This window comes from Cetorhinus maximus, chromosome 2 (genome assembly GCF_964194155.1).
Source record: "Cetorhinus maximus chromosome 2, sCetMax3.hap1.1, whole genome shotgun sequence".
Classification (NCBI taxonomy): domain Eukaryota; kingdom Metazoa; phylum Chordata; class Chondrichthyes; order Lamniformes; family Cetorhinidae; genus Cetorhinus; species Cetorhinus maximus.
In genome coordinates this window covers 203,843,843-203,869,365 of record NC_135880.1, presented here as the reverse complement: position 1 = coordinate 203,869,365, position 25,523 = coordinate 203,843,843, and positions in this window count along the sequence as shown.

The following is a 25,523-nucleotide window of genomic DNA, read 5'->3' as shown; positions in this document are numbered from 1 at the left end:
CTTCATGGTGTTACCACTTGCCAACCAATCAGCACTCTCTTTACATATAGTATAAATTGTTTTTTTCTCCTTATATTCGTATTCTTGTGAGTGTCCTGATGAGTGCAAGTTGAAAAGCTTAGACACGTCTCTTTTTTCAACAATACTCAAGTTCTATTCTAAACCAATGACCACTGGGTGTATTCTATAGGCTACCAATGAATGGATAAGATATAGAGGAGCATGTTTGCAGGGAAATGGCAGAGAGATGCAAGAACTATAGAACAGTGATAATGGGGTAGATCAATTATTCTAATTTAAACTGGGATAATAGTACTGTAAAGGATAGAGAGGAGGCATAATCTCTCTCACTCTCCCAATGCACATACTTCCTCTCATAGGCTTCGGCCTTGTTGAAGTGGACTTCCCATCCAACAGGCCTCCAGCCTGTCATAAGATCATAAGAAATAGGAGCAGGAATAGACCATAGTGAATCCAGGAGAGCTTCCTGAGGCAATATGCAGATAGTCCAACTAGGGAAGGGGCAATATTGGACCTGGTATTAGGGAATGAACCCGGTCAGTTGGTCGCAGTTTCAGTAGGGGAGCATTTCAGGAAAAGTGACCATAATTCAGTAAGTTTCAAGGTACTGGTGGATAAGAATAACAGGAGTCCTCGGTTTAAGGTGCTTAATTGGGGGAAGGTTAATTATAACAATATTAGGCAGGAACTGAGGAATCTAGACTGGAGGCGGATGTTTGAGGGCAAATCAACAACTGACATGTAGGGGGCTTTCAAACGTCAATTGATAAGAATTCAGGACCGGCATGTTCCTGCTAGGATGAAGGATAAGTATGGCAAGTTTCAGGAACCTTGGATAACGAAGGATATTGTGAGATTAGTCAAAAAGAAAAGGGAAGCATTCATAAGGGCTAGAAGGCTAGGAACAGATGAAGCCCGTGGAGAACATAAAGAAAGTAGGAAGAAACTTAAGCAAGGAGTCAGGAGGGCTAAAAGGGGTCATGAAAAGTCATTGGCAACCAGGATTAAGGAAAATCCCAAGGCCTTTTATAAATATGTAAAAAGCAAGAGGGTAGCCAGGGAAAGGGTAGGCCCACTCAGGGACAGAGGTGGGAATCTGTGTGTGGAGCCAGAAGAAATGGGAGAGATACTAAGTGAATACTTCTCATCAGTATTCACCAAAGAGAAGGACTTAGTAGTCGATTTGTCGAGGGAAGAGTGTGTAGATAGCCTGGATCATGTTGAGATCAAAAAAGAGGTGTTAGGCGTCTTGAAGAATATTAAGGTGGATAAGTCCCCAGGGCCAGATGGATTCTACCCCAGAGTACTGAGGGAGGCAAGGGAGGAGATTGCTGGGGCCTTGACAAGAAATCTTTGTATCCTCACTGGCTACAGGTGAGGTCCCAGAGGACTGGAGAATGGCCAATGTTGTTCCATTGTTTAAGAAGGGTAGCAGAGATAATCCAGGAAATTACAGGCTGGTGAGCCTTATGTCAGTGGTAGGGAAATTATTGGAGAAGATTCTTCGTGATGGGATTTATTACCATTTGGAAGCAAGTGGGCGTATTAGTGAGAGGCAGCGTGGTTCTGTGAAGGGTCGTGTCTCACTAACTTGATCGAGTTTTTCGAGGAAGTGACAAAGATGATCGACGATGGAAGGGCAGTGGATGTTATCTACATGGATTTCAGTGAGGCCTTTGACAAGGTCCCTCATGGCAGACTGGTACAGAAGGTAAAGTTGCACAGGATCAGAGGTGAGCCGGCAAGATGGATACAGAATTGGCTTGGTCATAGAAGACAGAGGGTAGCAGTGGAAGGGTGCTTTTCTGAATGGAGAGCTGTGACTAATGGAGTTCCGCAGGGATCAGTGCTGGGACCTTTGCTGTTTGTAGTATTCGTAAATGATTTGGAGGAAAATGTAACTGGGCTAATTAGTAAGTTTGCAGATGACACTAAGGTTGGAGGAGTTGCAGATAATGAAGAGGATTGTCAAAGGATACAATGGCATATAGATCGGTTGGAGACTTGTCGGAGAAATGGCAGATGGCGTTTAATCCGGACAAATGCGAGGTAATGCATTTTGGAAGGTCTAATGCAGGTAGGAATAATACAGTAAATGGCAGAACCCTTCTGGGTGTACAGGTCCACAGGTCACTGAAAGTGGCAATGCAGGTGGATAAGGTAGTCAGGAAGGCATATGGCATGCTTGCCTTCATCGGCAGGGGTATTAAGTATAAAAGCTGGGAAGTCATGCTGCAGCTGTATAGAACCTTGGTTAGGCCACACTTGGAATATTGCGTGCAATTCTGGTCGCCACATTACCGGAAGGATATGGAGGCATTGGAGAGGGTGCAGAGGAGGTTTACCAGGATGCTGCCTGGTCTGGAAGTTATTAGCTATGAGGAGAGGTTGGAGAAACTCGGATTGTTCTCACTAGAGTGACGGAGATTGAGGGGCGACTTAATAGAAGTTTACAAAATTATGAGTGGCATGGACAGAGTAGATAGTCAGAAGCTTTTTCCCAGGGTGGGAGAGTCAATTACTAGGGGACATAGATTTAAGGTGAGAGGAGAAAACTATGGAGGAGATGTGCGGGGCAAGTTTTTTTACACAGAGGGTAGTGAGTGTCTGGAATTTGCTGCCAGAAGAGGTGGTGGAAGCAGGTATGTTAGTGGTGTTTAAGAGGCAGCTTGACAAATACATGAATAGGATGGGAATAGAGGGATACGGACCCCGGAAGTGCAAAATGTTTTAGTTTGACAGGCAATATGATCGGCACAGGCTTGAAGGGCCAAAGGGCCTGTTCCTGTGCTGTACTTTTCTTTGTTCTTTGTTCTTTATATGGCCCCTTGAGTCTTCTCTGCCATTCAATAAGCTCATGGCTGATTTGACTGTGGCCTTAACCCCACTTTTTCTGCCTGCCACCATAACCCCTGGGCTGCCTTGTAGATAAAAAAAAAATCTTCCTAACTCAGCCTTGAGTATATTTAATCCACTGTCCTCTGGTGTAGAGAATTCCAAAAATTAATGACCCTCTGAGAGAAGCAATTCCTCCTCATCTCTGTCTTAAATGGGAGACCCCTTATTTTGAAATGGTGGTCCCTAGTTCAAGATTCTCCCATGAGGGGAAACATTCTCTCAACAGCTACCCTGGCAAGCCTCCCTCAGAATCTCATATGTTTCAATAAAATCACCTCTCATTCTCTTAAACTCCAATGAGTATAGGCCCAACCAGCTCAGTCTTTCCTCATAAGACAAACCCTTCTTCCTAAGAATCAACCTAGTGAACCTTCACTGAACTGCCTCCAATGCAAGTATAACCCTGCTTACACAAGGAGACACAGTACTCCAGGTGTGGTCTCACCAATGCCCTGTATGGTTGTACCAAGACTTCACCACCTTTTATCCTCCATACCCCTGCCAATAAAAGCTAACATTCCACTTGCTCTCTTAATTACTTGCTGTACCTGCATGCCAATTTTTTGTGATTCATGTACGAGGACACCTTGATCCTCCTGTATCACAGATTTCTGTAGTCCCTCCATTTAAATAATATTCTGCTTTCCTACTCTTCCCAACAAAGTGGGCAACCTCACATTTTTCAACATTTTACTCCATCTGCCATTTTTTTGGCCAGTCATTAACTTATCTATATCCCATTGCAGATTTTTCATGCCCTCCTCACAACTTGTTTTCCTACCTATTTTTGTATCATCAGTAAATTTGGCTACAATACACTTGGTCCCAAGTCATTGATATAGATTATAAATATTTGAGGCTTCAGCACTGATCCCTGTGGCACTCCGCTAATTACAGTTTGCCAACCCGAAAATGACCTACTTATCCTGTCTCACTGTTTCCTGCTGGTTAACCAATGCTCTATCCAAGCTAATATGTTATCCCCAATACCATGAGCTCTTATCTTCTGTAGTAACCTTTTATATGGTACCTTATCAAATGCCTTTTAGAAATCCAAGTGCACTACATCTTCTGGTTCCCCTTTATCCACCATACTTGTTACATCCTCAAAAAGCTCTAATAAATTTGGCACACACAATTTCCCTTTCATAAAACCATAAAACTCTGCTTGATTATACTATGACTCTCTAAATATCTTGCTATCTGACCTGATGATACAAAATAGGCACTAAAACAAGATTATACATGTGGCTGGATGAGAAAATGTAATTGCAGATGTATTGTCAAGAGTTTAAAGTTCAATGGAATTTGAACGTTTGAAATGTGGACACTGGACTCAAATAACCTCTGTTGATACAGAGGCTTTGTACATATTGTCATGTTAATGCATGTACCTGGTAGTGTAATAGTTTTGTGCATACAGTTAAGTATAGTAAGTAATGTAAGATGGGTTGAGAAAATGAAACTGTCTTTTAGAATTATGACAGTTCATTTTTTCCATAAGGATGGAGGTGTAAGGGAATGATCATTTTTTTCCCTAATATTACTGTTGGATACTTTAAAGCAGGCTTGTGGGGAATGTGTTGTGTATGTATGTTTCTGCGTATGTAAGTCTGGTTTAATTAAACTGCAGACAGTCAGACTGCAAGGCTTAAACCATCAAAAAGGATTAGGTATATAACAGCCATTTGAAATGGAGATGGGTAAGCTAGGATGAAATCTCAGCAGATACAGTGTGAGTGGAATTTGCATTTTTCGATAAGTTCAGAGGTTGTTTGATTTTCAAAGGGACATGATAAGAAGTTTACAACCGACAAGATAAATAAGGCAAAGTTATTAGGTTTATTTTTCCCAGTAGTGCTGGCCATAATGACAACACGAAAGATTCTTACACTCTGGGAAAAGTAACTTCCACAAAGACTGGTTGAAAAGTGGAAGATCGCGCGTGTCATTCCGCTGCCCAGTGGGAATCACGCCGACATTCCTGCCCGCCACCGGACTTAGTCTACAGAATGGAAAATTCCACTTTATGATGTCATCCCTTGTGTACAGAAACCCTTAATTTATTGTGATCTCAGTCTCAAAAGGAGAATCTATCAATTCCCCTGACTAGCAAACCAATTCAAATCAATTGCAGGCACTTTCTCACTTTAACTTTTTATCGGGGGAAGTAGGATGGAAATTCCGCACTGATCAGAGTTTGTGATTGGATGGCTTTCTTAGTTCAGGAAGCTGGCTTTAATGTGAAACACTCCAAAATCATGAATAGCATAGCCAGCTACAGTTCAAAGCTCTGCCCACTCTTCCCAAAACTGTGCCTTAACTGCATTTCAGAAGAGTGGCCTTTTATCGTTTCTTAGACTAGTCGTTTTGCCAACCTCTCTGAGTGACCTTGGAGTTGAGTGCCAATTAGTGTTAGAGTTGTGCTGTGCGCCCATGACCCTGGACTGTAATTTCCCTACATCATATCACATTGTGAACAAATTTTGAAGCCTTTTATCCCATCAATCTTGTCTTGTTTGAAACCATGACCAAAAGGTGAAGGGAAAGTTTAATTGGCCACTGCTCTCCTCGCTTAAGTTAGACAGTATACAGTGACCCCCCAGAAAGCTCTGTTTTCTGGATGCATACACCTGGTAGTCAAGGTTCCCCGCTGGGAGCAGCCAAATTGACTCTGCCATGCCATGATAGTGCTACATATCAAAATGCATTTTTTTCCTCAAGACCTGGGATTGTTTTCTGTTCAGCATGGCACAGCTGCATCCTTGGTAAACTCACTAAACCATTCAAGAAAACTTGCTGACTTTTGTTCCACAGTCAATTTTCTTCCTTCCTCCTCTAAAGGCATTAGCTTCTTGTGAGGACACCCATTCACAGGCACTCAGCACCCTCTGGAACTATAGCAGAAAAGTATCATTAATGTGTGAGACATCAATAGGATATCCGGCCACAGAGAATTGTGGCTGTCAAATGCTCTCCTCACCTATTATTTATGCGATTGAACTTGCATGGCATCTTAAGTACAAAAGGCTGCCACTCAGTCCATTGTGCCTCTTTGAAAGAGCTATCCAATTAGTAGCCCTCCAATAGCTCTTTCCTCATAGCCCTGCAATTTTCTTCCCTTCAAGCATTTATCCAATTCCCTTCTGAACACCTGCTTCCAACTGCCTTTCAGACAGTGCATTTCAGACCATAATAACTCACTGCTTAAACAAACTTGTCCTCATCCCACCTTTCATTCTTTTGCCACTTACCTTAGATCCATACCCTTTAATTACTGAGCCTTCCGCCAGGGGAATTTGAATTCTTACTGCAGGATTTGCTGGGTAGCAAGCAGGAGTGAAGACTCTAGCCAATTTTCCCCTCCCTAACCTCGAGCTACTAATGCCAAAGTATCTCTAATATTGTCTCAGCTGAGATCAGCTAACTCATCACAAATCATACGTGAAAGTTGCAATATTCCTTATCTGTATTACTGGGAAAATTGATCCGAGGTGCAAAAGCTTTGTTTCACATTTTTCCTTAATAGTTATTGATAATTCTGATTGCTATGGCAACAATGGAACTGCAGAACTTAAAGAACAGAACAGTGAGGAGTAATTCAGGTGAAATCCTTTCAACAAGGCCGAGATAATTTGAGCTAAGATTATTCTTAACATATATTATGGGCTTTATTTAATTATTGCATAATCCTAATAGTTCTCACCATGACTGGATCACATACCAAAGGTTTTATAAAATGCACCATATCTTCAGCAATCTGTATGCTGAGATAGATGTATGCTGACCTTTTATATTACTTGCTATAAAGCATTCCACTTCACATTATAATTCTGACTCTAAGTGCTCTAATCTGTTCAGAAAGACCACTTGTCTATAAAGGCCACCTGAGGACATATCAGAGCATAGTCATTATAGAACCATTTATTGGAGTCCTTTAACACTCTTGGCACTATATTGTCGGCACTATATTGTCAGCACATTATTGAGATACAAGGCCCAGATGGTCTTTAAACCAACAGATTTTGGAGGTAACCATTAATGTTCCTCATCTAAATGCCTATTTTGCATGCTGTGATAGTCTATATTATTTCCTTTAACGATGCCTTGCAGACACAGAGCAGCAACGTGTATTGATGGAGCTGCACTAACCATTAGGTAAAATATCAATATCAATAGCATTTTGTTGAATACAGTTTGTGTGCATTATTTTAATATTTGCTGGCTTGATAAACATATTAAACATCTGTTTCTAAATAAAGAAACATCCTGCCCTAGGTTAATATATAAGGAAATGAACATTGCTTGACTTTTCCTACACACTTGCCACTGTGTAAGATGCAAAACAAGATGTTGACACTTCACTTTTTTCAATTAAAAATAAATAGCACCACACATACCTACTTTATGAATAAATAATAGAATTGCTTTCTCCAGATGCAAACCAGACATGTTTCAACTGTTGACATAGGAGCATTCTCAATTGTATGACAACCACCCGCCAGGCGTGGTGAGCCACTTAAACTAAAATGCTGCTGTATTCAGAATGAGACTCCTGTAGCTATGAGGGGAGGGATCCCATATGTTTTATTGGTTTGTTGCTGAGGAAACTGCAATATTTAAAAGAGAAAATCTGCAAGTTATGCTTAAAGGGAAAGGAAAATTTTGTTCAAAATACTTCCCAACTGTCTATGGAAAATAGACATGTTTATTAAAGAATGGACCTTGACATTTTATTAAAAAGAAGCCAATGTTGTTATCGCCATGGAGATGTGACACACATGACTTCACTAAATGATGGCTGGCATATGGGAGGATTATATCACATATCTTTTGGATTGTGTCGTTAAATTTATTATTTATTCATGCAATACATACGATTATTTTTAATTTGAAAGTATATTTGAACCGTTTGTTCGAGTTTATCCACATCGCCAACTGTTTTGGGAATATTAAGTGACATTTCATCTCTATACATTGACGTTGCTCGGGAAGGACGCTCATCCATCTAGAAAAGATGTTTAATTATTTGACTGCAGTGTCTATCTCCTTGCCTCCAGGATAGTCTGGCAACATCATAAATGTGGAAGTGGCACCACACAAATATAATGGAGGCTACGACTCATGGGAGCCAATATGGAGTTGTCGGCTCTTTTAAGACAATAGGGAAAGCTGAATGATCTAGTACGTTATATTGCTATACTTAGCTTTTTCTTATTAAAAAAAGCCCCTTTAAAGAGTTAAATCTTTGAAAAGAGGAATTTTGAAACAAAATTGCAAACCCTTAAGTAGAAAGGGATGTTGTGTGGGATTATATCTGCAATATTCTAAAACAGACTATTGAGAAAAGAGGTAGCTCTTTAACATCTTTCAAACTCTTGCACCTGATGTGCATATATAAGGTGCAGTGGAAAGCATGTGTCCCACTTCACACCCTGAAGTGGGACCATAACACACATCAGACCTGAAGCCTCTTTGTGCAGTGTTTGACGTAAGATTTGACACTTTTGAACCACACTTCCCACAGTCAATCACAGCTAATTTTTCACAATTTTCCCAAGTGTTAAGTCTGCCTGCAGAGGAATTATTCAAGACCCTTTTCACAAAGGTAATAAGAAGGAAGGAAGGTGTCCATTCATTAGTGAGCAGTAGCTTTACACACAAACTCTCCACTGCTACTTAATTTACAAGGCACAGCGGTCATTATGTGTGACACTAAAATGGGACCATATTTAAAATAATAGAATGGCCAATGTAATGTCAGATTTTTAATTTGGCTGTTTAAACAGTCACAATATTATGCAATTGTTATTGCATTTGTCTGCAATTCCATGGGTGCTGCAGATGGTATCGTAGGAATGCCGGGCGTGCTTCTAAACTCGGAACTCCATTTCCATGGCCTGTTCCTTTCAGAATTGGAAAGGTTTTTTTCAGTTAGCTGTTATACTGCACAACCTGAAGGCTGGACGAAAATCGTTGGCGTCCGTGAGTAAGAAACGTGTAAAACTGAAAGGAAATTCCAAATCGATTACTCTTGCCATTACATTGGACAGGGCATAAAAGTCAAACCACGGTAAGGTGAAAATGGAGAGTAATTGTACATTTCGCCTGTTACACCAATCAGGGCTGGGCAAAAGTGCTCTGCTCATTCTCTCTTTCTAACTGGCATTGTGTGTGATTGGCGAGACATCAATCTTCTCTCTAACTGCAGAGTTCCAATTTCATTATTTCCAACATTTTTCTTTAGCTGCTAAAATCACAGATCGCTGACAGTAAAAGACTTGGTAATATGTGCAGGTGTGAATTCGAGGGAGCCAACACAGTGACTGGCAGTCAGCCAGAGCTCTGCTAATGAATAATTGATTAAAGAGGCTTTTGTGAGCTACTGTTGATAAATCCTTCTTTGTTAGACTGAGCTCATCATTTTTCAGACAGATATACCCCATTAAAGCAGATCACTAAGGAAAACATGGCACATTTGAAAATGCTTTCTTCAGTCGTGCAGCATCCTCCACATTTCACTTTCCATTTGAATCATACAGGCTCTTCTAATTTCACATAAAGTCACAAATAATTTCTTGACAAAAAAAACCCCTAAAGATACATTAGGCCAGCTGCAGCCATTATTAGTAAACATAAAGCCCATGTCAGAATGGCGTGCTAATGGAATACATGATTTTGGTAACCCCTAATATTTTGCTAATGTATTTTTTTGGTTAAATTGCACGTTGGTTTAGAATGCATCAGGCATTCTGAGATGTTGTGAGATATGTACCTGCACTAAGAAAATACATAAAAGGAAAGCTTGCATCTAGACATTGCCTTATCACATACCACAAATACATCTTGAAGCACTCCACAAACAATGGTCTAATTTGAAGTATACTGACTATGTTATATAGGCAAACACAGAAGCCATTTTACCTCCAGTAAAATGCCGTAGTTAATCTTTACTGGTGGTGTTAATGACTAATGTCTCACCTCTGACATTGGCACAGCTTTTCCAATCCCAAAAGTGGTGAACGCTGAGGGATTTGCTGCTACTAAGGTTCGCAATGGCTTTGGATAGTTCCAGGGAACCGATTTACGCTTGAACCCAGGACTTTCCGTTCACCTGAAATGGCTCCGTGAGAGCCCTCACTGATGGTACCGTACCCCACCCTTTGCCCAATACTTAACTCGTTTTTACTCTGATTTATTAGCGTTTTCCGAGCAGGCATAAAGCCAGCTACAAGTGCAGAACTTTAAATCAGGAGGAGTGGCAAAGCACTCCAGCATCTCCCAATCCCCAAAGACATTGCTCACCACTGTCCTGCAGCTCCAACAGTGCTCACACTCATCCCACGTTCCTAACACTACTCAATTCCCCCACTCCATCCTGGGGTGTGTGGGAAGGGGGCAGGCAGTGTTAACGGTGTGGCAGTAGGGTTAATAGTGTTGGGAGCATTGTGATATTTGTTGGGAGGTGCAGTGAGCAGCATTGGGCAGTGTGTGAGCAGCGCTGGGACCATGAGATGGGTGTGTGGGAGAAGGTGAGCGTTGTTGGGTGTGTGGGAAAGGGCAAGCAGCGTAGGGGGTGGAAGAGCAGTGTTGTGGGTGTGGGAGGGGTGTGAGTACTGCCAGGCTTGGCTGAGAGACCAGACACCTATTAGAATAGCAGAACACCTGCTCTCTACAGGAAACATTGTTCGATTAACAGTTCAGGCTCTGATCTCTCCGGTCACTATATTTGTTAACATAAGTAAGTAGTTTCAAGTGTTTGTAGTTTTTGAAACTTCAAAGGGCCTGGATGATTGACACTTTATTCGCTTATCTAGACTTCCTCTTCAAGCATAGGGAAAAGTGATCAAAGGATTACATTTTTCAAAGCTTTTTTTTTTAACACATCCCACTTTACACACTGGAGCTCATTGGTTCTAGAGAGTATACAATGGGTCAATGGGAATGAAAGTGCCAGAGTTGGCATGGGGCATGATGGGCCTGAGGCGGTGGAAAGGCAGAGTTTAGCATGGGGGAATGAGGGGACACAGGGGTGGGTGGAAGGGCAGAACCTGGTATAGGGGGCATGAGGGCTTGAGGGGGTTGGTGGGGGCATGAAGTGGCATGGATGGGGCATGGGGAGTGTTTGGAGGGTGAAGGGGGTGTGAGGAGTGGAAGGCCTTTGTATTTTCTTCACTGGAACAAAGTCCCACAGCATTGAGGTGGGCCTTTTAAACAGCCTGCCTCCGCACCCTGCAGCTCCTGTAGCTGCCTCTGCACTTCTTCCTGGGTCAGCTGGCCTGACTCCAGCTCGCACCCAGCAATGAAGATCCCCCTTTGGTGGGCACTTTCTCTCAAGGTGGGTGGGCTGGGCCGGGAATTTTCCCAACTCCTCCTTACCGCCTCGGGAATAACAATCCAAGCCAATAACTCTTAGTTACCTCCCCTTCCTCCCCGAGAAGGCAGTGAGATGGAAAATTGTGTATAAGCAGTGTGGCTAACTTCAGTAAAAGACTGTGATTTTCATTTAGGGAACCTTACCTCCTCATGAAGAAGAGTCAAATGTCTGGGAATGGCCTTAAACATTGAGCACATTTAAATGCAGGACATAGCTTTGTAGAGTTCTTAAATACAACCTGAGTGAATTTTAGTGAGGTATACTGCTGTCCCCAACACAGGGACGGAACTGGAGCTGGGAGGTCTCAATAAAAAGGAATTATACGGTAAACAGCAATAGGCATGGTTTATAAAGAGGAAATGCACCACCTTTTAAGGATTTTAAAACATAATTTAAAAAAAATTTCACAACCTCTACTCCTTTAATTCTCACTATAGTGAACACTGGTTATTTTAAAAATAACACACTTCTGCTGTAATGTTTTGTCTCTCCCCAGTTCACCTTTAATTTTAAGACACAGGCTTTGTTCTTTAGATTTTGTTCACTTTGGATGTGAGGGAGGTTTGGAAGCTGCAAAATCAGATGACCTTCCAGAGTGGCTCTCCCAGGTGCAGATGTAATTAAATTAAAAGTAACGTGGTGTGTAAACTGTCAGTGATGTGAGACAAGAGCACATCCTTGCCTTTTCAAACAAAAATCCACAGCTCAGCTGATGAACAGCTCACTCTTCTCAGGAGATAGGTTTCTATATCAACTGATGGCAGTTTCTCGCAGACTTGAGGGTGCTGATCTAGTTCCTGGATCATGTTTGCCTGTTGATCGACATGCCATTATATCTTAAACCTAAAGAGGCTATGAAGCTAATTCATGCCTCGTTCTTTAATTTTTCCTAATGGCAGTAGAGCAATTGAAAGTATCTTTCATATCTAATAATGCTATTGATTTCTATTCATGGTTCTGTTGTTGTCTCTCTACCTTTCTGCCATTTTAAGGCCATTTAGTTGTTTTTACAGTCTTTCGCATTATTTTGAGCTCTGCTCTTTCACATTCAAGTCTCAGATCGTTCCTGAAAGAGGTTGCTATGACTTCAAATCTATTGCGTGGCTCCAGGACTAAAGTTGTGCCGTCTGTGAGTGAGGTTGTTCTTTTTTTTCCCTATAGGGACAGTTTAGTGCTTGAACCATACCACTAAGTATTGAACTGAGACAGCCCCAAGTGATAATTTTCATGTCAGACCCTTAAAGTTAATAAGCAGAATGGGAGTGCCACCCATGGGTTGTTGTGAATTCATAGCACAGCATAACCTAGCGATGTAATGGTGCCATTATATCTTAAACCTAAAGAGGCTATGAAGCTAATTCATGCCTCGTTCTTTAATATTTCCTAATGGCAGTAGAGCAATTGAAAGTATCTTTCATATCTAATAGTGCTATTGATTTCTATTCATGGTTCTGTTGTTGTCTCTCTACCTTTCTGCCATTTTAAGGCCATTTAGTTGCAACCTTGACCGGATACTCGTGTATTTCTTCAATTTCTCTGAGGTGAACACTTGACGGGATGAGACTTAACCTGCTTTATTTCCCATCATGTCAACATATAAAACAATGGCTGCAAGTGTCATAGCCAAAATTAAGCAACTTACATTGAACATAACACGACAAAGCAAAGAAATGTAAAGCTGCAATAGTTATTCAGCTCGTACCATCTGACTCAGTTTTCAAAAGTTGTTCAGCTCATTTTAGAAGCCTTTTTCCCAATCCAAGATCCACATCCTATTTTTCTGTGTTAGGTCAGAAAAAGGAAGAGAAAATGCAGTCAGAACTTTGCAAGCTATTAGAAATGAACAGCCCTTAACTGTGAAGAAATGACATTTATGCTTAGAATACTGCACATTTTCTCTTTTTTTAAAATAATCATGGTCTTTCATATTCTTTCTTGATTTTCACACCATATGTACAATCTCCACCCTACCCAAAACTAGGTGATCTCCTGGGAATGGTGAAAATCTAGATGAAAATCCAGGTTAATTCAGGGTAAAAATCTGGAAAAATGCTCTCCAGCCCATATAGGCAATCAACTGTACCTATCCAAATTAAACATCATTTGACAACAATAAACCTAATCCCCCAATACATTAAGATCTGAAGCAGGCAAGCATTGTCTAAAGCCATGTCCCCAACATCTACATCTTGTTCAATATTAAAAAAATAAAGAGCAACAGTCCCAACATCAATCCTTTCAGGTGACCATTGGTGACCAGTCTCCGAACAGATTCAAATCCATTTATAACTATCGTTTGCCTATGTCCTGCTAGACAGTTCTCAATCCAGCTCATTATATTGCCATTAATATCAGATGCTGTTGTAAAGGCAAATCTGGCCACCCATTAGATGGAACAAGGTCTCACAGAAGGCCTATGAGATAAATGACCAGTTAATCTGTTTTTATTAATTGAGGGATAAATATTAGCCAGACATTGGAAGAACTCCCTGGTCATCTTCAAATAGTGCCTGGGGATCCCCTATGTCCATCTGAACAGGCAAAAGGGGACTCAGAAAATTCAGCCATGACTTCCTGAGCATTACTTTTCTTTAAGCGTACACGAATAAATTATTTACGAGCATTCAGGAAGTTATAATTGATCTTTTTTGTAAAATAGATTAATAATTCTATTTTAGGTAGATTTTAAGCAGTCAGAATTATGTTGCTGTGGCCTGTTTTATGCAACCTGACATTTTAAGTGGGTAAAACAGGCCAAGAATGATATGTTTGTACTAGTGCTTTGTTTATCATTTCTTAAGCCGTTAATGAGTCATTTAATAGGTATAAATGGAGAATACTACTCATTAATCCAGCTTCTGGTGCCCAAACCTTTGGCAAAACGGCACAGTTTAAAAATCAGAAAGCTTCTTTATTAGTCCCACCATAGAGGTCTTTATACATTTGGTTAATAGGTGGGCAGCCAGGATTTATTTGTTACCAGATTGGTGGACATGTTATGCCCTTTGTAATACCAGACACTGAACCTTGATGACTGCATCCATTCTCTGGATCTTGAAGTTGATGTCTTTATATTATTGTCAGTATCTTGATGGAGATTTAGAAATAATTATTCAGTTAATGAGGGGGCCAGTTAGCTCATTTGACTAGACAGCTGGTGTGTGGATCAGGTTAACACCAACAGCAGGGTTCAACCCTTATACCAACTGAGGTAGATGTGGAGCATTACTCCTCTCCCTGCCCCAGAGTAAATAAATTGCAGTATTTTGCCGTGGTTAGGTGAATAATCACTAAAGACCTGTCTTTAGGCAGAAAACTCAAGAAGAAGAAAAATTCAAGTTTTTTTTTTATTCATTCATGGAATGTGAGCATCATTGCTAGGCCAGCATTTATTGCTCATCCAAAATTGTCCTTTTATTTAAGGGTCAACTACATTGCTGTGGGTCTGGAGTCACATGTAAGCCAGACCAGGTAAGGGTGGCAGATTTCCTTCCCTAAAGGACATTAGTGAACCAGATGGGTTTTTACAACAATTGACAATGGTTTCATGGTTATCATTAGACTCTTGATTTTATTGAATTCAAATTCCACCATCTACCATGACAGGATTCAAACCCAGGTCCCTGGAGCATTACCCTGGGTCTCTGGATGACTAGTCCAGCAACAATACCACTACGCCACTGCTTCCCCCAGAATACCAGAAGAAGAATGTGATGCTGGCAAGGCTCATTGTCCTTCCGCCTTTGTCCAAAGAAAGTTATGATAAGCCTTCTAGTAATTTTTTTTGGGGTGGTTTGCTAGGACTTCAGAGGGAATTAATAATAGTGTGAGAATGGAATCAACTATAGGCCACAGTAAGGCATGAGTGAACCTATTAGGTTTTACCAGTATCCAGCAACTTTCACAGCAAGTTCCGTGGAACATTTCAACACTCACTCTTCCTTATATACCCTGATTAATTCTGCACAATTTCTAAAAATGGCTCTTAAGAGTTTAACAATAATTATCAAACGAGCTGACATATCTCCTGCCTTTTTCTGCTCATTTACTTCAAGATGGGAGCATTGCCAGCAGTAATGACCTGAATGAACAGAAGATTCCAAGTTCCTTGGCATGGCAGCAGCCTGGTCTAGTTGTTTGGGCTGGCAAGGGTAGGTGTGGATGTTGAATTGAGAGGGAGAAATTGGGAGGAAGGCAGGAGAAATTATCATGGGGAATGAGGAAAGGGCAGAGGCATTGAACAAATATTTTGTATCTGTCTTCTCAGTAGAAGACATACATTTCATTCCAGAAATAGACAGTAAACTAAGGGCTAAAAAGAGTGAGAAAAATAGGGAAATTAATATCAACTGAGAAAAAATGTTGGAGAAACTTAAGGGACTAAAATGTGACAAATCCCCGGGGCCTGATGGATTACACCCAAGGATTTTAAAGGAGATAGCTACAGATATAGTGGGTGTGCTGGCTGTGATTTTCCAGAATTCATTGGATTCAGGAATGTTTCAATATTGAAAGTTGGCAAATGTTACTCCACTTTTTAAGACAGGAGGGAGAGAGAAAGCATATAACTACATGCCTGTTAGCCTAACATCAGCTGTCAGGAAAATGCTGGAACCTATTATTAAGGAGGTGTTAAAAATTCGCTTAGAAAAGCATTGTATGATTAGAACAAGTCAATATGGTTTTACCAGAGGGAAATCCTGTTTAAAAATTTTATTGGAGTTTTTTTGAGGATGTAACTAGTAAGGTAGATAAAGGAGAACCAGTAGATGTAGTATACCTTGATTTCCAAAAGGCATTCGATAAGGTGCCACACAGAAGATTAATAGGCAAGAAAAGTGTGCATGGAGTTGGAGGTAATATATTAACATGGATAGAGGATTGGTTAACAGGTAGGAAGCAGAGAGAGGGCATAAGTGGAACTTCTTCAAGTTGCAGGTAGTGAATAATGGAGTACCACGAGGGTCAGTGCTGAGTCCTCAACTATTTACAATCCATATTAATAACTTAAATGAAAAGACATTTCTAACTAAGTTTGCGGATTATTCATAGCTTGATGGTAAAGTAAGCTTTGGTGAGGTCACAGAGAGGCTGCAAAGAGAAATAGGCATGTCAGGTGAGTGAGCAACAGGATGGCAGATGGGTTATAATATAGGGAAGTGTAAAGTTCACTTTTGTTGAAAGAATAGAAGGGCTGAATATTTTTTAAAAGGTGAGAAATTTGTAAGTATTGATGTTCAAAGAGACTTGGTTGTGCTTGTATAAGGAACACAAAAAGTTAACATACAGGTGCAGCAAACAATTAGGAAAGCAAATAGCATGTTGGCCTTTATTGCAAGGGGATTGGAGTATATGAATAAAGAAGTCTTACCACAGTAGGGTTTTGGTGAGACCACATCTGGAGTACTGTGTGCAGTTTTGGTCTCTTCATTTAAGAAAATATATACTTGTATTGGAGGTGGTACAGTGAAGGTCCACTAAATTGGTCCCCGGGATGAAGGAGTTGTCTTAAGATGAGAGGCTGAGCAAATTGGATCTATTTTCTCTGGAGTTTAGAAGAATGAGAGGTGACCTTATTGCAATATACAAGATTCTGAAGCAGCTTTATAGTGAAGTTGCTGAGAGATCGTCTCCCCTGGTTGGGGAATCTAAAACACGGGGGCACAGTCTCAGGATAAGGGGACGATCATTTAGGACTGAGATGACGGGAGATTACTTCACTCAAAGGGTTGTGAATTGTTGGAATTCTCTACCCCAGAGGGTGTGGATGCTCCATCATTGAATATATTTAAGGCTGGGATAGACAGAATTTTGTTCTCTCTGGGAATCAAGAGATATGGGAAACGGGAAGGGAAGTGGGGTTGAAGCTCAAGATCAGTCAAGATCATTTTGAATGGCAGAGCAGGCTCGATGTGATCTAATCCTGCTCCTATTTCCTGTGTTCCTGTGAGAGCTGGGGAGTTTTCCTAGGTATTCTGGCAAATGTGTACCCGCAACCAACACCAATAAAAATAGATTATGTGGTAATTATCACATTGCTATTCATGGGATCTTGTTGTGTACTTATTGGAGCTGGTGCCACTGGCTTTTCCTTTCAGTGCTCATTTTGCTGCCTCTCTTCCTCCCCAAATCTTGCCCCCAACACTGTCAGCAAGTGCCCACGGTGTGCCAATACTGATGTGATGACCCATCAGTCTCATACAAATTGTTTGGCCCCTGGGAAACCTCATTGGGATCAAGCTCCCAGTTCACCTAAAGGCCTTGTTTCTGGATGTAGCTGTGATGGTGAAGTTAGATCATAAATGTTTAGCTTCAAAATCTTATCTGTTTGAAGACTGAGCTTCAAAAGTATTTTACTTGCTACAAAAAGCTTTAGGATGTCCTAGGTCGTGAAAGGTGCTACATAAATGAAAATTGTTCTCTTTAAAAACCTCAAAGACAAATCTCCATGAAACTTCCCCCTTTGTCAAAGTTAATGAGTGTAGACTCTTGGGATTGGATTTCATGGTGGGAGGGGGAATGGGCTGCTTGCCCCTCTCTGGAAGGAAAGTCAGTCCCAAATGGACCAACTTTTAAAAAGCCTGCCCCACAGCAATAACACACTGGGGCCAGGCTAAACAGGCTGAAGGCCGGACTTCTGTCTCTCAGTGAAAAGGAAATCCCACCCTAGAGAACTGCCAGCCAATCTGATTGGATGGTAGCTCTAGACGTCCCAGCAGCTTAACAGTGGGCAGGGCTGGGCCTGCATGTAGGTCCTGGGAAGCAAATCAAGGCGATCGGACACAAGTAAGTCCTGGGCTTTTAGGGTGGGGAGGGATTATAGAATCACAGAATTGTTACAGTGCAGAAAGAGGCTATTTGGCCCATTATGTCAGCACCAGCTCTCTGAATTAGCAACTCACTTACTGCCTCTCTCCTGCCTTCTCCCTGTGACCCTGCGCATTTTTTTCCTTTTCAGATAACAGTATAGTTTGCCTTTTCAATGCTTCCTTGGAGATCATCGAGGATCGGCGAGCCTCGGGAGAGGGGGAAGGGGGTGTGGGGCCATGTGTTGAGGGGAAGGTGGGGAGGAACAACGTGCAGGGTGAAATCTTGGGGGGAAGGTGCCCCCCCATTCCTTCCCACATTTTCAAAGAAACCATTACAAAAGTGGCCTTTGCACTCTGGCCCGCCTGCCACTGCCCAGTGATTTATGGCAGTGGAGGTGGATTGAGGCCCTTATTTGCCAATTAATTGGCAGTTAATGGCCTCAATAGGCCTGAGGACTTGATGCCTTACCCAACCTCCTGTAGTGTGGAGAACAGGTCAGGGGTGGGCAGGAAGCAGGTGGGCTGGGTACCCAACATATTTTATGTGCCCTCCTCCCTGCCCCCACACGGAAACATGCCCAGCAGGGTAACTTCTTATTGGGAGTCTGCTCCACTGTGGATGGAAAGTTATATATCGCTGGAGGCCTTAACTATGCAGCAGTTTACAGTAGCATTGGATCATTTTGTTGACTGCAAATAAATAAGAGGAAACAATGAGAAAATTTAGTGATGTCTATTTCTGGTCATATTGGGCATGCGATGCCCCTGTTTTTACAGGCAGGGCAGCTGAAATGAAGAAATTTTGCCCATGACAATTTATTGATTGGATTCTCCCTTTGGTTGCACATCCAGGGTTAATGTAACTTACTGTGACTTGTATATATACATATTGATCTGCGATGCAAAGGAGTTGCTTTAAAGGAATTTATACAGAATATATATTGTTGTCCGACTGATATTCAGGCTTCAGGATGAGGCACATGAATACATGGTGCAGGAAAGCTTTAGTTTGTTTGTTTTGCTTGCTGCCATTGTATTTGGATAGGGACCCAGTGCACCATTATTCAAAGTACTTGACACAAATCAATAAGTCAAGCTAAACTGTTTAATTCAAATATCCTGTGAAATTGAGAGCTTGTGGATGGATGTACATCTAATTCAGCTAAGAAAAATATAGTTTCAATGCCCCTTGTTCCAAAATGCCTTCAAAGGTACTTGAGTGATATACCCGAGGCTGACTTTCTTCCAGTCACAGGCTGGGATTTTCCAGCCCCGCTGTGGTGGGACCCGTTGTGGAGGATACAGAGGCCAAGCCAAAAGTCCATTGACTTTAGGCAGGACTAGATGATCCTGGCGGCAGGTATGGCTGGAAATTCCAACCCACTGTCAGCTAGTGGAGATTGGGTAAATCAGAGTTTCCATGGTAGTTTATTTACCGCATTGAAAAGTTAGCATGTGTGCTTCAAGGATCAATTTTATATTAAAGGTTGGAGCAGAAGAAGCTTCTTGTCATTTTTGAAATTTTGAGAAGTACAATAAAATGTGAAATTACATTGAATAAAATGTTTATACTGAATACGGTTCATTTACTGTTCATTTACCTCTTTATTGTAACCGCATTTGTTGATTTGCTTGTCTGACAAAGTGTATGTGGTGATTTTCCACAAATATTTTAGATGCTAGGAAGCCTCTGATGTGGCCAAGGTATGGTCTTAAGTGTTGTATTTTTTTGTTTGATTTGCCTCAGAGTGAGTGATGACACTAATTTCTAAGTGTGCACAGGTTTATTTACAAGAGTTTTAAAATATCTCTGCAATCACAAAATGATTGCACTCATACTAACAGCTCAGCTTCTAGTAGCTTCTGTGAGTATTTGGTTGCTTTGCTCTGATTCCACACTTAGGCTTAACCAATATAATACAGTGAGCATAGATCAGTTACCAGACTCACTTTCCCCCCTCTGAACTCCTTGCCTTACACCTTCTTGCCCTCTTACACCTACTCCACACTTGCTGCATTCTCCCCAAGTACACCCTCCTTCTTCCTCCCAACCTCACCCCCCCGACACCTTTGTCTCCCCGCTCCCAACCTCACCCCACCCCAGTACACCTTCCTCTCCCACTCACTGCTGGACCCTCTCCATCGCCCTCACCGATCATCCGTAGCAGCCCATGACCTCAACCGTGATATCCCAAAACAGACCTGAAGCATCAATGGATACCTCCCAACCTCCGTGAGCTGCTTCGCGATGGAGTCATGTCCATGAGAATCCACCAGCATGCAACACACGTGTTCCTCCAGGGTGCAGTAGCTGTAGGGCTCCAGCATCATCTCCTCGGATGTCCATGATCTGAGCAAGGCCGTAAGTGTGAGTCTGACTTCTGCCCGTCACACTTGCCCAGACATATTCTGGGCCAGCGTGTTTTCCCGCTGGTTTAACGGTAAATCTGGCGTGGGGGGACGATTCCAGTCGGCACTTACTTTGCATCCCATTACCGGGATGCAAATCAGGTTCACACCTGCCTCCAGCGGGATTCGCATTCCACCATGGCGGGCACCATCGATGATCTGATGCTTTCATGCAGGCGTGAGGCCGATTTCTGTCCCCACCCTGTCTGCCAGTCATGATGCCCGTTGCCGATGGGACTGGATGATTCTGCCCATTGTAATTTTAAGTTGTTGTTTGTTCCTTTTGCTTTTGAAAACATAGCCCAGGAATGTCTAGATGGGCAAAATTATAGCTCCAATCTTTCACTCTTTTTCCACACAATTGTGGATGGGAAATCTGCATTTTCCACATGGGTTACTGCCATTCCAGGATTTCACACAGGAGCTAATGGCAGCCATTGAATACATCTGCCCGAATATAGGGAAGCCTATTCAAAGTGGATGATGGAGTGGCTTCATAGGTCACATGTCCTACCGCTTCCACTGTAGCAACACTGGACACAAAGCACACCAGCAACATGTTGTTGGATCTAGCATTCTACAGCAGGCAACAGGGTATTTTAAAACCCCGCTCTTTCCTCCCAGGTTGTGGGACAAACTATTGCATCCTGCTCAATTTAAATCAAGAAAAGTGGATCTAGTCTTCAGCAGCCCAGTGAGAATTGGCTTTGCTCCACTCTGCAGGAGAAATTATCTTCTGTTCCTCACTCCCCACATGCACCCTCCCTCACCCTTCCCCACCCCCGCCACTGCTGACGCCTCCAGTGTAAACTACCTAATGCCAGAAGTTTGGAAGAATTATTTAACTGAGTGCAAGTCCATTCTATAGGCTGCCCTACAACCTATTCACCAGCATTTCAACATATTTCATGAGAAATATCAGTTTGTGAGTCTATCTCCAATTTAAAGGGTGGGTAATAAAGTGGACATTGACGTTGAATCACTTTTGCCCACCATGGTATTTAAATGAAATTACTGCCTGTTCTTGTGCCTCTTGAAATGTTTATTGGACACACAAAACATGCTATACTAGTGGAGGTAAGAAGGTAAATAATAGGAGCAGCAGTAGGCCATTTGGCCCCTTGAGCCTGCTCTGTCATTCAACAAGATCATGGCTGACCTGATTGTGGTAACCTTAACTCCACTTTCCTGCCTGTCCCCCCATAACCCTTGGCTTAATTGTAGTGTAGATCAAAAATCTGTCTAGCTCAGCCTTGAATATATTCAATGACCCAGCCTCCATTGCTCTCTAGGCACAAACTCTCTTGGGTCTGCTACACCCGAGTGCTGATATTATTAGGGCACAGCCAAGCAGAAGATCATCATTACTAATTCTGTACTATTCCTGGTGTAATGACATCGCTGACATCCAACTATATGCAGTTCTTCTTTATTTTATTTATGGTTTTAAATTTTCCTCTTCCACTGTAACTTCATCCCCAGATTTGATCCATAGATTCTCTCTTAACTCACTGAACGTTGAGTATTTGTTGGTTAAATCCAGATGTCCGAAAATAGAAAATGGGAGATCAATCAATAAAAGTAATGTACTTTCTGCGAAACTTGAATGATGCCTCTGCAACTCCGGCATGTCAATAGCAGCCAATAGCCATTTTGAGATTGACAATAAAAAAGAAAACAGCAGTCATTTTCTACTCTTGGTCATCAATTTCTCCACTGCAAAGGAGAAGAAGATAATTGAGCTATCTCTACTTAAGCTAAAACCATGCTTTATGAATAGATCATAATCTGCAAAAATAAATAGGCGCAGGCTGCAAATTGCCCCAATGTACATTACATTGAAAGGCAATGCTCAGTACAAAGTATGGTGGGTCATTATAAACTGGTTTCAGAATGTAATCTCTTGCTAGTCAGTCTCTTGCGACTTTGCACACCAGGACATCAAGACCCAGGGCTAGAATTTCTGCTTTGGGTGCAATTGGGAAATTGCCCTAAAGTATGCTTGAAATTGTGCTGGTTAGGTTACAGTTCAAAATCATTACAGATTAGCCTAAACTAATCTGTAGCTTAACATAATTATTTTTCTTTTCATTCCCTTAAAAAATATTTGGTTACATATAATAAGAGTGGTAACTGAGTGTTAGTTTATTAATACAGAAAATCTCTGCACGAATAAACATGTTTCTTAAGGGTGTCCAGTTCTCCATATGTAGTTTAAAATCACTAAAAATGACGATTGTAGCATCCATTAGTTTCAATGCTGTACACTCGTCAGTTTCTTAGTAAATGGAATGTTTTTTTGCTATGATTAAAAACTGAGTGTGAGTTGAAGAACCTTCCCCAGTCTTCCAATTTTAACGTGGGGCTCTGGCCATTTTGTGGGTGGAACCTGATCCTGGTGAATTGAATCGTGAACCAGCAGAAAGGATCCTGGAAAACACGAACGTTAAGTGGTTTGGGACGTAATCCACTTATTTTCAAAATTCCCCAATTTTTTTGCGCTGGTTCTGCAGCTTCCACCTGGACTCTGCTAATGTAACTAAATGAAGGAAATAGAAAATCCACTCCCAAATGTAGTTTTCAGATGAAGCAGGCTCAGATGGTGGAGGAGAATTGTATCGGGGCAGGCAGACGTAATTCAATCCCTCCTTCGTAAGTGATATATTCTGTCATGTCCACATCTACATGTTGTGCTGTGATGACACTCCCTCTGCTGTAGGAGCGCTGGAACAACCCTGTCATGACATGTTTACACCGATGTGGCCGGAATTTTACGGTGGGGACGGGGCCGTAAAACGCAGCGAGCCATTCTAAACTCCGTTGACTTTGGCGGGACTGTAAAATCCCGCTGGCGTAAAATTCCGCCCACAGTTTCCACAATAAATGGGGATAGTGGAATTCATAATGGAAAAAGCCGACAAGAAGTGAACGTGGACATGAGGTTTTTAAGATATTAGTCGTTAGATATCCTTAAAACAACTTTCCAAATTCAGGTAGCAAGCCCTTGTATTTAGATTGTAGGGTTAACATTTGCAAGGCAATCAGGGGAATGTTCCTTATTGCCATTCTGTTTATTTTGTTAATAAGGCTTCAGAGATACCAGCTGGTGTTTTTATATCACAGTTAAGTTGTTAAAGCCTCTTTTCAGAACAGTCTGATTAATATTAATTTCACTGTACAGTACAGTGTCAAACCGCTGTGCTGGGTGGAGAAACAGAGACAGCATGAGGGCCAAATAACCAAGGATGCAAAGGAGTCCAATGGCTTTTCCTTGTCTTTGACATATAAAAATAAACCCTTTAAATTAGTTTCAGTCAAGCATAATTGGAATCATCAATAAATTCTTAGACTAAGAATGATTCTGACATTGTGTTTTGGTCACAGGGTATATATGATACATAGTAAAGGTTTAAGTCTGGAACAGGCTGGAGCATTCTATTGTACTAAGACTAAAGGTGTGGGTCAATATCTCAGCTCGTGGCCATTAAAGCTATTAGGATATAGAGTACTTACCTGTAATTACTGATCCAGCGTGAATGCATGATTTATCTGCACCTCAATTTAGTGCTGGCGGTAAATTTGCTTCTTCACTGGAGCTTTGCGTGTAATTGTGTAATTTAAACAGCTTAGTAGGAGAGGACCCACCTGACCTTTCATAATGAGTCAGACTTTATTCCCGCTGCCTGTGCTAGAGAGAAAAAAAAATAACATGAAGTCATATTATGGGGAGAGCTGACATGGTATAACAGGAACATTTTGAAAAAGGTAATTCTAGGCTGAAAGCAATATCTGTTCAATATAGAGGATTTCTTGCAGGGGCCTGTGTTTGACCTCTCAGTGATGGACTGCACCTGAGTAGAATTTTCATTAGGATTCAGCTCCACGAAATTTGTGTTTGGAACATGGTTTACATGCTAAACAAGCAATACAATTAATTTAACATTAGTGTAAAGTAATCAATCTTCTTTCTGTATACCATGCACGTATTTCAGTACATTTGTGATACTCAGGGAAGATTCCGACTTTCTTGAAGTCAGTTTCAATTAGGCCATGAGGATTACATGGTCACCACGGTGGTTTTCATGGAAAAGTAAATAGAACCACAGAAAGAAACATAGGGCTGGATTTTTCAAACAAAATTTGACACTAAGCCGCACATTAGGACCAGTGACCAAAAGCTGGTCCAGCATGAGAGAGAGAGAGAGATGGAGAGGTTTAGGGATGGAGTAGGGAGGACAAAAAAGCTGGGGCCGAGCTTACATCCACTCTGGCAGCTTGCCCTTCAGGAACCGAATGACTATCAAGCTATTAAGGCAGGACTTCTGCCCCCATCTGTCCCCTCAAATGGCTGACAGCTCCCTGGTTCCAGCAGCATCACCGGGAGTGGTGGCCACAGCTGGGACTGCATCGAGTCCCCAGCCATTATTTACATTTACATTTAGTATGTCAACCCGAAGCAGAGTATGTAGGAGGAGGGGGGGGGGGGGGGGGGGAGGGGGGGAGGGAAAGGAGTGGGAGGGAAAGGGGGGGGAGGGAGGGCAGGGCAGGGAGGGAAGGAAGGGGGGGATTGCCTCACCAGGGCCAGGCTGGTAGGCCCTGGTAAGTTGGGGAGGGACAAGGGACCGGGGAGGGCCAAGGTAGACAGGTCCGAGGGGAGGCAAAGCAAGGGTGTGGGAAAGATCTTGAAGGGGCCTGCTGATGGGCCCAGGGGTTCAGCTGAGGAGGCATGCCCTTCCCTTGCCCACCACCAGCCCGTGCAGTGAAAGCTGTTGGGCTGAGTGCTTGATGAGGACCTCTCTCACCACTGATTAAACCCCAGCAGCGGCAGGCGTTAATTGATCACTTGATCCTGATGGCTCCACAGCCTCTGGTAAAATTATAGTGGGAATGGGCAAGCAGCTGGATGGCAGACCCGGTGCTCATGATGTTTTATGGGCGCAATCCCCTGCCTGCCAAACCACTGGAGGGGCTGTAAAATCCAGTCCTTCAGGTGAGAAGCCTGGAAAAGT